Genomic DNA, 16,551 nt, shown 5'->3' on the forward strand with positions numbered 1-16,551 from the left:
ACAACAGCAATGTTGTTTTACATAATTTCCCTCCAATCAGGGACTGATTCAGACCTGGTTCACCAGGTGAGCGACCACTCCGGCCAACCAATGGCAGACATAACAGTAACTGACCAATTATCTACCAGGTACAGCACAAACTAAAACCAGAAGTACTTCAGTCCTCGATGGCGGGAATTGAATAGCCCTGAGACAATAGATGAATGTATAGAGGTGACGTACAGTACATGTAACATGGAGCTTGGTTCTCATTGAGTCACCCTGGAAAGAAAGAAAGAAAGAAAGAAAGAAAGAAAGAAAGAAAGAAAGAAAGAAAGAAAGAAAGAAAGAAAGAAAGAAAGAAAGAAAGAAAGAAAGAAAGAAAGAAAGAAAGAAAGAAAGAAAGAAAGAAAGAAAGAAAGAAAGAAAGAAAGAAAGAAAGAAAGAAAGAAAGAAAGAAAGAAAGAAAGAAAGAAAGAAAGGTACACTTCAACTGTGAGAGACGGAATCTAAAACAAAAATCCAGAAAATCACATTGTATGATTTTTAAGTAATTAATTTGCATTTTATTGCATGACATAAGTATTTGATCACCTACCAACCAGTAAGAATTCCAGGTCTCACAGACCTGTTAGTTTTTCTTTAAGAAGCCCTCCTGTTCTCCACTCATTACCTGTATTAACTGCACCTGTTTGAACTCGTTACCTGTATAAAAGACACCTGTCCACACACTCAATCAAACAGACTCCAACCTCTCCACAATGGCCAAGACCAGAGAGCTGTGTAAGGACATCAGGGATAAAATTGTAGACCTGCACAAGGCTGGGATGGGCTACAGGACAATAGGCAAGCAGCTTGGTGAGAATGCAACAACTGTTGGCGCAATTATTAGAAAATGGAAGAAGTTCAAGATGACGGTCAATCACCCTCGGTCTGGGGCTCCATGCAAGATTTCACCTCGTGGGGCATCAATGATCATGAGGAAGGTGAGGGATCAGCCCAGAACTACACGGCAGGACCTGGTCAATGACCTGAAGAGAGCTGGGACCACAGTCTCAAAGAAAACCATTAGTAACACACAACGCCGTCATGGATTAAAATCCTGCAGCGCACGCAAGGTCCCCCTGCTCAAGCCAGCGCATGTCCAGGCCCGTCTGAAGTTTGCCAATGACCATCTGGATGATCCAGAGGAAGAATGGGAGAAGGTCATGTGGTCTGATGAGACAAAAATAGAGCTTTTTGGTCTAAACTCCACTCGCCGTGTTTGGAGGAAGAAGAAGGATGAGTACAACCCCAAGAACACCTTCCCAACCGTGAAGCATGAAGGTGGAAACATCATTCTTTGGGGATGCTTTTCTGCAAAGGGGACAGGACGACTGCACCGTATTGAGGGGAGGATGGATGGGGCCATGTATCACGAGATCTTGGCCATCAACCTCCTTCCCTCAGTAAGAGCATTGAAGATGGGTCGTGGCTGGGTCTTCCAGCATGACAACGACCCGAAACACACAGCCAGGGCAACTAAGGAGTGGCTCCGTAAGAAGCATCTCAAGGTCCTGGAGTGGCCTAGCCAGTCTCCAGACCTGAACCCAATAGAAAATCTTTGGAGGGAGCTGAAAGTCTGTATTGCCCAGCGACAGCCCCAAAACCTGAAGGATCTGGAGAAGGTCTGTATGGAGGAATAAGCCAAAATCCCTGCTGCAGTGTGTGCAAACCTGGTCAAGACCTACAGGAAACATATGATCTCTGTAATTGCAAACAAAGGTTTCTGTACCAAATATTAAGTTCTGCTTTTCTGATGTATCAAATACTTATGTCATGCAATAAAATGCAAATTAATTACTTAATCATACAATGTGATTTTCTGGATTTTTGTTTTAGATTCCGTCTCTCACAGTTGAAGTGTACCTATGATATAAATTACAGACCTCTACATGCTTTGTAAGTAGGAAAACCTGCAAAATCGGCAGTGTATCAAATACTTGTTCTCCCCACTGTAGGTATGAAATGTGTTATACCTATTCAGGCTTTATATCATATTATGACCAACATAATGCTTTACAAAATGAAATGGAAAACATTCTTAAAACACAGAAAAAATATGTTTTTTCATTCAGCAGAAATATACAGAAGGGTTGCCTTCACTTAGAATAGACAACATAGAAACTCTACAAAATAGTGCCCCTATGTGCAACTCACCCTGTGCTTTTGAGGTAGCTATGTCCTTGGCTGCAGCTCCTTGATACAACAGCTGGGTTGAACCAGAATGCTGGTAGACAGTTCTCTTCTCTACGCCGTTCAAAGCCATAATCACTATAACAAATCACATACAGAATGTGATCACTATCAACACTTTACCTCTACCCACTGTATAGGTACATATCTACCTCAATTATCTCCTACACCTGCCCGTCAACTCGGTACTGGTACCCCGCGTATATAGACAAGTTATCGTTACTCATTGTGTATTTATTATTATTTTTCTAGATTTTTCTCTCTGCATTGTTGGAAAGGGCCCGTAAGTAAGCATTTCACTGTTAGTCTACTCCTGCTGTTTACGAAGCATGTGATACATACAATTTGATTTGATTTTGATCCAAAGGACATACAGTAGTACTGTGTTATATGTTACAGCTTCTCTCTCCTATCCCCTCAGCACAATACATATAATAGCTATTGTTTTGCATTGCAACGCATCATTATTATATATTGACTGGGCTGCAGTTGACAAATGCTCCAGATCAGCAGAGCTAGGAAGACTGAGCCCTGGGGGACTCCATGTCAACACAGGCAACACAGGTTGACGTTAGCTACCTCCCAATCACAAAGTGATTTACATCGGGCAAAGCAGGTTAGGCAAGTGGTTGGTGGTGATAATAGTTCTAAGGGACCAAGTGAGTCCAATGAGGGTACAGTGTCCAGTTAAGGACATTACAGCACCACTGAATCATAGCTTTGGTAATGCATTGATTCCATTTCTTTCAAGTAAGGCAAAAAAGATGTGGTGTCCAGTTTAGTACATTATAGTCATGCAGACTCCCATGGTGTTTTGGTTACATATTAATACCAATCTCTCCTCACTTATTATTAATATAATGTATCAAGTGTTATATCTATGTATATATAAGCTCTGATTTCAGAATAGTCACTGTCCCACTTTAGAATCAACCCCTGGACCTTTTGTTCACAGCACAACATAACAACAGGGCGGTGCATTGTTAACCTCTTACACAATCAGGAAACATTTCAGCCCTTGATTTTTGTGTACACTTCAACGTCAATTAAATGTTTGATTGTTATTCACGCCGAACGTTGAAGTTTCTCAAAAATATTGTTTTTTACATTTTTGCACTTCACTATCTCTATCACCAGCGAGAGCGAGAGCGAGAGCGAGAGCGAGAGCGAGAGCGAGAGCGAGAGCGAGAGCGAGAGCGAGAGCGAGAGAGAGAGAGAGAGAGACATGCCATGTGGTCAGGAAGTTTGTGAAATGTACCATATAATAATTTCAGTCCCAAAATAATTAAAAACAACTATCACAGGAGACTAATGGATTCTAATTAAAACTCATACAGTCTGACCTGACACCGCTGGCATTTATATAAAAATGTATCATTGCTTTTCTCTTCCCTGCCTTTATAAGATAAAAAACAACAACAACCTAGCAGTCCTATCAACACCCCTCATCTTCTCTACGTTATTATAAACATAGCAAAATGAGCTAAGCAGAGAGACAGACGTTAGGAGCAAATTGCGTAAAATGATCCCCAAACATATCTGATAATTGGAGCACTGACACCGAAAATGAACCAAATGAATGGGATGCTAAAATAGTGTATTGAATCCAAAATGGGCTAAAATGGGACAACATACACAAAACATCATACACAATGACTCTCTCTTTTATGGACAATGAAACTTTATGGACAATGAAACAATGAAAAAGTATTTGATCCCCTGCTGATTTTGTACGTTTTCCCACTGACAAAGAAATAATCAGTCTATAATTTTAATGGTAGGTTTATTTGAACAGTGAGAGACAGAATAACAACAAAAAAATCCAGAAAAACGAATGTCAATAATGTTATAAATTGATTTGCATTTTAATGAGGGAAATAAGTATGTGACCCCCTCTCAATCAGAAAGATTTCTGGCTCCCAGGTGTCTTTTATACAGGTAACGAGCTGAGATTAGGAGCACACTCTTAAAGGGACTGCTCCTAATCTCAGTTTGTTACCTGTATAAAAGACACCTGTCCACAGAAGCAATCAATCAATCAGATTCCAAACTCTCCACCATGGCCAAGACCAAAGAGCTCTCAAAGGATGTCAGGGACAGGATTGTAGACCCTACACAAGGCTGGAATGGGCTACAAGACTATCGCCAAGCAGCTTGGTGAGAAGGTGACAACAGTTGGTGCGATTATTTGCAAATGGAAGAAACACAAAACTGTCAATCTCCTCGGCCTGGGGCTCCATGCAAGATCTCATCTTGTGGAGTTGCAATGGTCATGAGAACCGTGAGGAATCAGCCCAGAACTACACGGGAGGATCTTGTCAATGATCTCAAGGCAGCTGGGACCATAGTCACCAAGAAAACAATTGGTAACACACTACGCCGTGAAGGACTGAAATCCTGCAGCGCCTGCAAGGTCCCCCTGCTCAAGAAAGCACATATACAGTCCCGTCTGAAGTTTGCCATTGAACATCTGGCAATGAACATCAAAATGGAGCTCTTTGGCATCAACTAAACTCGCCGTGTTTGGAGGAGGAGGAATGCTGCCTATGACCCCAAGAACACCATCCCCACCGTCGAAAATGGAGGTGGAAACATTATGCTTTGGGGGTGTTTTTCTGCTAAGGGGACAGGACAACTTCACCGCATCAAAGAGACGATGGACGGGGCCATGTACCGTCAAATCTTGGGTGAGAACCTCCTTCCCTCAGCCAGGGCATTGAAAATGGGTTGTGGATGGGTATTCCAGCATGACAATGACCCAAAACACACGGCCAAGGTAACAAAGGAGTGGCTCAAGAAGAAGCACATTAAGGTCCTGGAGTGGCCTAGCCAGTCTCCAGACCTTAATCCCATAGAAAATCTGTGGAGGGAGCTGAAAGTCTGTATTGCCCAGCGACAGCCCCAAAACCTGAAGGATCTGGAGAAGGTCTGTATGGAGGAATAAGCCAAAATCCCTGCTGCAGTGTGTGCAAACCTGGTCAAGACCTACAGGAAACATATGATCTCTGTAATTGCAAACAAAGGTTTCTGTACCAAATATTAAGTTCTGCTTTTCTGATGTATCAAATACTTATGTCATGCAATAAAATGCAAATTAATTACTTAAAAATCATACAATGTGATTTTCTGGATTTTTGTTTTAGATTCCGTCTCTCACAGTTGAAGTGTACCTATGATATAAATTACAGACCTCTACATGCTTTGTAAGTAGGAAAACCTGCAAAATCGGCAGTGTATCAAATACTTGTTCTCCCCACTGTAGGTATGAAATGTGTTATACCTATTCAGGCTTTATATCATATTATGACCAACATAATGCTTTACAAAATGAAATGGAAAACATTCTTAAAACACAGAAAAAATATGTTTTTTCATTCAGCAGAAATATACAGAAGGGTTGCCTTCACTTAGAATAGACAACATAGAAACTCTACAAAATAGTGCCCCTATGTGCAACTCACCCTGTGCTTTTGAGGTAGCTATGTCCTTGGCTGCAGCTCCTTGATACAACAGCTGGGTTGAACCAGAATGCTGGTAGACAGTTCTCTTCTCTACGCCGTTCAAAGCCATAATCACTATAACAAATCACATACAGAATGTGATCACTATCAACACTTTACCTCTACCCACTGTATAGGTACTGTGACGTCACGAGAGGCTACACAGCTTTCAGCGGGATTGCTCAAGTAGTGCAAGGAGACAAGGTTCAAACAAAACAAGGATTTTATTATAGGTCTTGGGAAATTAACGAAAATATAACAAAATTCTGTTCTCTTGTGGCTCTTTAAGGGTTAACAGTTCAGGGATGTCTCTTCCACATCCAAAATCATAATTCTCACTCGCTCAGATAACTTTTCCTCAGCCTTACTGTAGTCCACGTTGCAGCTAGTGGCCAACCCAGCAAAAAGTCCTTCCAAATGTCTCTCACGTATTTCCACAGGTGCATATATCCAAAGGTGAGTATTTCCCAAAGGTAAGTATCTCCAAATCCTTATATTCCTCATGGAAGTGGACGTGCAGCACTCTTGTCCTCCAGAGAGCCCAGGTTGGAGACTGTGTCTCTTCCCTTCCCAAACCTTCAGCTCATCAGCTCCTCATTTGTTTCAGCTGCGTGGGAAGATTGGCCATAGAGGGGTGGAGTTCCCGACCATACCAGCAGATGGAGCCATAGCTGTCTGGGTTTGCAGCCATCTCAGGGGGATGTAACGTCCCTCCAGGACACAGCCTCTCGTGACATCACACATCCCCCTCCTCGGGACCGACGTCCTCGTCGGGGTAAAGGCAGCGAAGAAGGCATCACGCCGGGAGAGGGCGTCCGCATTGCCGTGGTGCTTGCCAGACTGCTCTCTCTTCAACTCCTCCAACTCTAGGACCAGGGACTCAGCCTCCTGTTGTCTCTCCTTGAGTTTCTTACTGAACGCATCAGCCTTGGTTTTAGCAGAGTTTAGCTTCTGTTGAGCAGCTTTCAGTTCCTTCTCTCTCTCTGCCTCCGCATTCTTCATCTTGTTCTCCAACACCTTGTACTTCTCCTCTGCCTTCTTCTGGACCTCCTTACTACTGCGCAGGGTCTCCTCACACTCCTCGATGGTCCTGCGCAGCCTCTCCAGCTCCTCCTGTTGCTTAGGGAAGGAGCTCTGTTGGAGTTTAGCCTGGAGGATATCTAACTCTTCTGTCTTCATGTCTAACTGTTGCTTTAACAAACGATACCTCTCAGCGGTCCCCTTCAGACCAGACAGTTCTTTGTCCAGATTCTGTAGCTCCGTCTCTGTGTCGGTCTGGGCACCTGCCATCCCTATCCGAGCCCGGGCGGGAGTGAGTAACTCGGAGGATTGCACCGGAGCCTTCCCAGGATGAGTCTTGCCTCTCCGTTTCCGAGGTACTCGGGTTATCCTCTCCTGAGACTCTCTCCAGAGTGGGTAAAAGGCTGGGCAGTCTCGTCCAATTAGGACAGGGACGGGGAGGGAATCAACCACCCCCGCCGTCGTGTGTATGGTTCCCCGTGTGCTGGTCATTGTAAGTTCAGTAATGGGGTATTCTCTGGTGTCCCCATGGACACAGGAAACTGGGAGGACTTTCCCCGGGGTCAGACACGTTGGACCCACCAAATCCTTACGCACCAGGGTGGCCCGGCTACCAGAATCCAGTAAGGCCTCCACATCATGGTGATTCACAGTTACCGGGCAGGTGGGGGGTCGATCTGGGCCGCCATCTACGACTCCCAAGAGCGAGGCAAAACGGTGTGTGGGTGCTGAGCTGGAGGACTCCGCAGTGGGCATAGGTTCATCGGCTGGTTTCCCACACTGCCAGGAGATATGTCCCATCTCACCACACCGGTAACACTGTCGAGTTTCCCCCTCCTGGTGTACTCTTCTTGGACCCGCCTGGTTTCTGGCTCCCCCTGGAGCCGGGATAAGTCCTGACGTGGCTGGGTTCGAGAACTTGGGGTCCTTTGGACGGGTTCTTCCCATTTGTGGTGGGGCCGCCCTCCTGGGGTCTTTTCGGGAAGCATTCAGCATCTCCGCTGTGGCCTGGTACCTTTCCACAGCTTCCACGGTCAGATCAGCCGTGGTCAAGGCCTGTTGACTGATGAACCGTTTTGCCTCATAAGGCAGGGCGCGTAGGTAACGATCCACCACAACGGCCTCCACCACCGCCGCTGCTGTATTCCTCTGCGGATCCAGCCATTTCCTTGCGATTCGGACAAGTTCATGCATCTGCGCCCGAGGAGGTTGGTCTGGTTGGAAGGTCCAGCTGTGAAAGCGCTGGGCCATACCAAACTTTGTGCGTCCATATCTGCTGAGGATCTCAGACTTCAGGGCATCATAGTCAGTAACCTGGTCAGGGCCCAGGTCCCGGACAGCATTCAGCGATTCCCCGGTTAGAAAAGGGGCTAACAGACCAACCCACTGTTGCTTGGGCCAGGCTTCCCTAGTGGCCGTGGCCTCAAATGCATGCAGGTATGCCTCAATGTCATCGGTAGCTCCCATCTTAGATATAAAGTCACTTGCCTTTATTGGGCGGGTATTTTGGACCACCCTCTGTCTCTGCAACTGCAATTCCTCTGCCTTCAGAAGGTTGGCTTTCTTTTGCTCCTCCAAGAGAGCCACGTTTGCTTGCATCTGGGCTTGCTGGCCAGCAACAAGGGCTTTCAATATGTCCTCCATTTCAGTCGGCGGGGAGCCCTACGGCCAACTTGGAAAACTGGGTGATCAAACCTTCGGTATCCTCCTCTGACATGCACTATTAACGCTTGAGCGTGCCCGTATTCTCCACCATCTGTGACGTCACGAGAGGCTACACAGCTTTCAGCGGGATTGCTCAAGTAGTGCAAGGAGACAAGGTTCAAACAAAACAAGGATTTTATTATAGGTCTTGGGAAATTAACGAAAATATAACAAAATTCTGTTCTCTTGTGGCTCTTTAAGGGTTAACAGTTCAGGGATGTCTCTTCCACATCCAAAATCATAATTCTCACTCGCTCAGATAACTTTTCCCCAGCCTTACTGTAGTCCACGTTGCAGCTAGTGGCCAACCCAGCAAAAAGTCCTTCCAAATGTCTCTCACGTATTTCCACAGGTGCATATATCCAAAGGTGAGTATTTCCCAAAGGTAAGTATCTCCAAATCCTTATATTCCTCATGGAAGTGGACGTGCAGCACTCTTGTCCTCCAGAGAGCCCAGGTTGGAGACTGTGTCTCTTCCCTTCCCAAACCTTCAGCTCATCAGCTCCTCATTTGTTTCAGCTGCGTGGGAAGATTGGCCATAGAGGGGTGGAGTTCCCGACCATACCAGCAGATGGAGCCATAGCTGTCTGGGTTTGCAGCCACCTCAGGGGGATGTAACGTCCCTCCAGGACACAGCCTCTCGTGACATCACAGTACATATCTACCTCAATTATCTCCTACACCTGCCCGTCAACTCGGTACTGGTACCCCGCGTATATAGACAAGTTATCGTTACTCATTGTGTATTTATTATTATTTTTCTAGATTTTTCTCTCTGCATTGTTGGAAAGGGCCCGTAAGTAAGCATTTCACTGTTAGTCTACTCCTGCTGTTTACGAAGCATGTGATACATACAATTTGATTTGATTTTGATCCAAAGGACATACAGTAGTACTGTGTTATATGTTACAGCTTCTCTCTCCTATCCCCTCAGCACAATACATATAATAGCTATTGTTTTGCATTGCAACGCATCATTATTATATATTGACTGGGCTGCAGTTGACAAATGCTCCAGATCAGCAGAGCTAGGAAGACTGAGCCCTGGGGGACTCCATGTCAACACAGGCAACACAGGTTGACGTTAGCTACCTCCCAATTACAAAGTGATTTACATCGGGCAAAGCAGGTTAGGCAAGTGGTTGGTGGTGATAATAGTTCTAAGGGACCAAGTGAGTCCAATGAGGGTACAGTGTCCAGTTAAGGACATTACAGCACCACTGAATCATAGCTTTGGTAATGCATTGATTCCATTTCTTTCAAGTAAGGCAAAAAAGATGTGGTGTCCAGTTTAGTACATTATAGTCATGCAGACTCCCATGGTGTTTTGGTTACATATTAATACCAATCTCTCCTCACTTATTATTAATATAATGTATCAAGTGTTATATCTATGTATATATAAGCTCTGATTTCAGAATAGTCACTGTCCCACTTTAGAATCAACCCCTGGACCTTTTGTTCACAGCACAACATAACAACAGGGCGGTGCATTGTTAACCTCTTACACAATCAGGAAACATTTCAGCCCTTGATTTTTGTGTACACTTCAACGTCAATTAAATGTTTGATTGTTATTCACGCCGAACGTTGAAGTTTCTCAAAAATATTGTTTTTTACATTTTTGCACTTCACTATCTCTATCACCAGCTAGAGTGAGAGAGAGAGAGCGAGAGAGAGAGAGAGAGAGAGAGAGAGAGAGAGAGAGAGAGAGAGAGAGAGAGAGAGAGAGAGAGAGAGAGAGAGAGAGAGAGAGAGAGAGAGAGGAGAGAGAGAGAGAGCGAGGAGAGAGAGAGAGAGAGAGAGAGAGAGAGAGAGAGAGAGAGACATGCCATGTGGTCAGGAAGTTTGTGAAATGTACCATATAATAATTTCAGTCCCAAAATAATTAAAAACAACTATCACAGGAGACTAATGGATTCTAATTAAAACTCATACAGTCTGACCTGACACCGCTGGCATTTATATAAAAATGTATCATTGCTTTTCTCTTCCCTGCCTTTATAAGATAAAAAACAACAACAACCTAGCAGTCCTATCAACACCCCTCATCTTCTCTACGTTATTATAAACATAGCAAAATGAGCTAAGCAGAGAGACAGACGTTAGGAGATAATTGCGTAAAATGATCCCCAAACATATCTGATAATTGGAGCACTGACACCGAAAATGAACCAAATGAATGGGATGCTAAAATAGTGTATTGAATCCAAAATGGGCTAAAATGGGACAACATACACAAAACATCATACACAATGACTCTCTCTTTTATGGACAATGAAACTTTATGGACAATGAAACAATGAAAAAGTATTTGATCCCCTGCTGATTTTGTACGTTTTCCCACTGACAAAGAAATAATCAGTCTATAATTTTAATGGTAGGTTTATTTGAACAGTGAGAGAGAGAATAACAACAAAAAAATCCAGAAAAACGAATGTCAATAATGTTATAAATTGATTTGCATTTTAATGAGGGAAATAAGTATGTGACCCCCTCTCAATCAGAAAGATTTCTGGCTCCCAGGTGTCTTTTATACAGGTAACGAGCTGAGATTAGGAGCACACTCTTAAAGGGACTGCTCCTAATCTCAGTTTGTTACCTGTATAAAAGACACCTGTCCACAGAAGCAATCAATCAATCAGATTCCAAACTCTCCACTATGGCCAAGACCAAAGAGCTCTCAAAGGATGTCAGGGACAGGATTGTAGACCTACACAAGGCTGGAATGGGCTACAAGACTATCGCCAAGCAGCTTGGTGAGAAGGTGACAACAGTTGGTGCGATTATTTGCAAATGGAAGAAACACAAAAAACTGTCAATCTCCCTCGGCCTGGGGCTCCATGCAAGATCTCATCTTGTGGAGTTGCAATGGTCATGAGAACGGTGAGGAATCAGCCCAGAACTACACGGGAGGATCTTGTCAATGATCTCAAGGCAGCTGGGACCATAGTCACCAAGAAAACAATTGGTAACACACTACGCCGTGAAGGACTGAAATCCTGCAGCGCCTGCAAGGTCCCCCTGCTCAAGAAAGCACATATACAGTCCCGTCTGAAGTTTGCCATTGAACATCTGGCAATGAACATCAAAATGGAGCTCTTTGGCATCAACTAAACTCGCCGTGTTTGGAGGAGGAGGAATGCTGCCTATGACCCCAAGAACACCATCCCCACCGTCGAAAATGGAGGTGGAAACATTATGCTTTGGGGGTGTTTTTTCTGCTAAGGGGACAGGACAACTTCACCGCATCAAAGAGACGATGGACGGGGCCATGTACCGTCAAATCTTGGGTGAGAACCTCCTTCCCTCAGCCAGGGCATTGAAAATGGGTTGTGGATGGGTATTCCAGCATGACAATGACCCAAAACACACGGCCAAGGTAACAAAGGAGTGGCTCAAGAAGAAGCACATTAAGGTCCTGGAGTGGCCTAGCCAGTCTCCAGACCTTAATCCCATAGAAAATCTGTGGAGGGAGCTGAAGGTTCGAGTTGCCAAACATCAGCCTCGAAACCTTAATGACTTGGAGAAGATCTGCAAAGAGGAGTGGGACAAAATCCCTCCTGAGATGTTTGCAAACCTGGTGGCCAACTACAAGAAACCTCTGTGATTGCCAACAAGGGTTTTGCCACCAAGTACTAAGTCATGTTTTACAGAGGGGTCAAATACATATTTCCCTCATTAAAATGCAAATCAATTTAGAACATTTTTGACATGCGTTTTTCTGGATTTTTTTGTTCTTCTTCTGTCTCTCACTGTTCAAATAAACCTACCATTAAAATTATAGACTGATCATTTCTTTGTCAGTGGGCAAACGTACAAAATCAGCAGGGGATCAAATACTTTTTTCCCCTCATTGTACTCATTTAGATTTGTGATAAAAAGATATGCTAAGACATGTTTTCATGTGTTCTATTTTACTGCAATTGTGAGTTATTATACTAGTTTACTATAATTACCATTCAAAGTCGTAGGCCCGACAGATACACGACTCATCAGAGTGGACTTTGGCGTAGTCTTTTCCCAGCATGCAATAGTTTCCTGGTCTGCGTTTCATATAGTTCTGTTTCTGGTCCATCACACACGGCTCGCCCTGTGAAACACATACAGGATATTCATCCATACAGTACACACACATGGGATTACAGTATGTCATTTTCAAATGTCAAATTTAACATAGAACAGCAAGGTCAACCACTCTTATGTTAACCTATTGAGCTTATTGTAACTACACAAACACTGTAAGTACACTGCATCTACCATGTTAAATCATTGTTACCCGGAGCAAAATGGGGAGGGTCATGCTTTTTCAATTTCAGTGTGGGGGAGGGATTAGTATTGTTTTATTTAGTCCAGGGGAGGGTCATGTAATTTGTAATCGATTAAATGCCACATTTCTCAGGGTTTGAGAATTAGTTGCTTATTATAGTATCTCGATGTGTGCACGATGATGCCCCTCATCCCTGATTCTCTGCTGGGTGCACAATATCAAGTGTGCCTAGTGTGGTCTCAATAAAATTATCCATAGCCTAAACTATATGCTCTGGGACTAGGCTACATAAAGAGCATGCAAGGAGAAGCACAGGGCAAAGTAATATTTCTAAGAAAATGTACTTCCTTCCTCAGTTTTGAAATCGAAAACTAGGCCTACTGTTTGAGAAGGAGAGAGCAAAGATGAAAAGGAGGACTGGAGGTGAGCTTGCTACTGATATAATTGAAGCTATTTATCAGAGTTATTGACCTCACAAGAAGCCATATTCGAGTAATTTACATAACTTACATTACCATGAAGCAGCAGCAGTTTAATTTGGCTTTAGGCTACTAACAACAATAGGGCTTTGTGTTGGAGCCTATTTCTTCCTATTCAAGAAATAAGAGGTAGGCCTACCTGTTTGACAGATTAAATTATAGTCAACTATCCATATACTTTGTCAGCCAATTCCTTCTGTCACCATACACTCCTTAAATATCTCAGTGTCAGTGAAGAGCTTGGTGTATTAAGTTAAAACCCAGGGCTCGAATTGAGGGGGTATGTGAGGGTATTATGGCTTTTGTTAAAGAAAATGGCTGAAAGCATAGGCCTACCCCCTTGTTATCTTGTTGTTTTTGGGAAAACAGTTATGGACATGATTATATAAAGTAATCTATAACGACGTGTTAGTCCGCAATGCTTTATGCTAGAAACAAGCTGTAAAATTCCGGGTAAAGACGTGACATGATGCATGTGAGATATCTTTGGTTCGTCTCTATGACATTCAGAGGCTGTGCTAAAACCTTCTATAGCCGAGGAGACAAAAAATGTACTTGGGAAGTAATGTGTGATTCTGTCACTATCAAATGACGTTCAACCTTTCAACAGGCTGTTAAACAACATACTAACTCTAACATCAGTCAGGAGCAAGCCAGTTAGCCTAAGAAGGAACAGAAATGTATTATTATATTATTATTTTTTCCAAGCTATAGCCCGCAATTTAAGAAATCAATTGTGAAACATTTGTGACACGCTACAGGCTGGCAGGAGCGCTCAGCATTTCAACAAGTCATCAACAACAGCACTTCAACAACGCGCTTATAAATGTTGCATTTAGGCTGTGTAATCTTTTTTTTTTTTTTTTTACTTAGCATTAAATAGAAACACGAGTTTGGCCAGTCTTTGGTTTGAGGATCAGCTATGCATGCCTAGTTTGTTAATTTAGCCTAGCAGATGCTCTTATATTCCCATGCCCAATCACAGTCAACACAAATCTATTTTGTAACAACAATATCATGGAATAATATTGAAAATTAGAGTTTCACAAATGAAAACAAGTTACAAGTGCATATAGGCCTACGTGATGATATGGGACTGCTGTGTTAATCAACAAATGGCACATTAATTGATGATCAGATATCTCAGTTGTAACTGGTTCTGTTGCGCTCAATTTTTACAGTTGATAGACAACTTAAGCACTGTTCAAAACTTAGACTCTTCTCTTTTTCAACAATAGCCTGTATAGATTCATGCAGTGCTTTTATTATAATGGATATCATTTCACCCCTACCCTTGTGGACGATAGTCTGTGAATCCACTACCTTCTGGCTACTTTGTCATGTAATGGGGCATTCAGTCCTAAGCTAACAGACTGACAACCCTTATGAATCTCCTATTTAGACGTCTGTTAATAAAGACGAGACATCAGCATTCATTGAATTGAAATTCCTCCTTCTCACCCCATATATTCTTTCCTCCCCATCCCCTTATATCCCAAAATAAGTCCCAAAAGAACGGAGGACAAAAGAACATCATCCCCCCATCTCTAGATCATTTATCACTACTCATGTCATCCCTCCATTCCTCCATCGTCCCTACTCACGTCATGATCTGGTTCTCTGTCCCGGCCTCCACCAGCATCCCGTCCACAAACAGAGGCACTAAGGAGAAGCTATGTCTGGTCCACTGCGCCCCTCATCAAAACTGATCCTGGAACAGAGTGACAACACAAAAATACATAAAATGAATCCCAAATGGCACCCAGGTCCTATAGGGCTCTGTTCTAAAGTAGTGTAGACTGCTAGTAAATAGGGTGCCATTTGGGATTAAACAAATCCCATCTCATACAGTACATGACCAAAAGTATGTGGACACCTGCTCGTCGAACATCTCATTCCAAAATCATGGGCATTAATATGGAGTTGGTCCCCCCTTTGCTGCTGTAACAGGCTCACTCTTCTGGGAAGGCTTTCCACTAGATGTTGGAACATTGCTGCGGGGACTTGCTTCCATTCAGCTGCAAGAGCATTAGTGAGGTCGGGCATTGATGTTGGGCGATTAGGCCTGGCTCGCAGTCTGCATTCCAATTCATCCCAAAGGTGTTCGATGGGGTTGAGGTCAGGGCTCTGTGCAGGTCAGTCAAGTTCTTCCACACCGATCTCAACAAACCATTTCTGTATGGACCTCGCTTTGTGCACGGGGGCATTTTCATGCTGAAACAGGAAAAGGCCTTCCACAAACTGTTGTCACAAAGTTGGAAGCACAGAATCGTCTAGAATGTCATTGTATGCTGTAACGTTAAGATTTCCCTTCACTGGAACTAAGGGACCTATCCCGAACCATGAAAACAGCCCTAGACCATTATTCCTCCTGCACCCAACTTTACAGTTGGCACTATGCAATGGGGAAGGTAGCATTCTCCTGGCATCCGCCAAACACAGATTTGTCCGTCGGACTGCCAGATGGTGAAGCATTATTCATCACTCCAGAGAATGCGTTTCCACTGCTCCTGAGTCCAATAGCGGTGAGCTTTACACCACTCCAGCCGACGTTTGGCATTGCGCATGGTGATCTTAGGCTTGTGTATGGCTGCTTGGCCATGGAAACTCATTTCATGAAGCTCCCGACGAACAGTTCTTGTGCTGACGTTGCTTCCAGAGGTAGTTTGGAACTCAGTTGTGAGTGTTGCAAGGACAGACGATTTTTACGCGATTCAGCGATCCCGTTCTGTGAGCTTGTGTGGCCTACACTTAATGGCCGTTGCTGCTCCTAGAAGTTTCCACTTCACAATAACATCACTTACAGTTACATTTGAGCCATTTTAGCCATTTTAGCAGAAGCTCTTAGTGAGTGCATACATTTTTCATACTGGCCCCCCGTGGGAATCGAACCCACGACCCTGGCGTTGCAAGCGCCCTGCTCTACCAATTGAGCTACAGGAGGCCCCAGTTGACTCTAGCAGTGCAGAAATTTGACGAACTGACTTGTTGGAAAGGTGGCATCCTATGATGGTGCCACGTTGAAAGTCACTGAGCTCTTCAGTAAGGCCATTCTACTGCCAGTGTTTTTCCTATGGAGATTGGATGGCTGTATGCTAAATTTTTTACACCTGTCAGCAACAGGTGTGGCTGAAATATCAGAATCCACTAATTTGAAGGGGTGTCTACATACTTTTGTATATATAGTGTAACTCTGAGTAGGAGTGCTGATCTAGGATCAGTTTTGTCTTTTAGATCATAATGAATGAGATTATACAGACCGGGAAGATCTGATCCTAGATCAGCATTCCTACTCTGAATCCCAACCCTGATGCTCTCAATTACAGTGAGTCAACTGGGTTCATGGAAGATCAGCAGAGTAAAT

At 43.7% G+C, this 16,551-nt stretch overlaps 1 pseudogene; it reads right to left on the reverse strand.

The window, feature by feature from the left end:
* The window catches only part of LOC121532513, a 61,994-nt pseudogene that overhangs the window by 16,677 nt on the left and 28,766 nt on the right, over nt 1-16,551 (reverse strand).

The sequence above is a fragment of the Coregonus clupeaformis genome, chromosome 10, assembly GCF_020615455.1.
Source record: "Coregonus clupeaformis isolate EN_2021a chromosome 10, ASM2061545v1, whole genome shotgun sequence".
In the NCBI taxonomy this organism is placed as follows: Eukaryota; Metazoa; Chordata; class Actinopteri; order Salmoniformes; family Salmonidae; genus Coregonus; species Coregonus clupeaformis.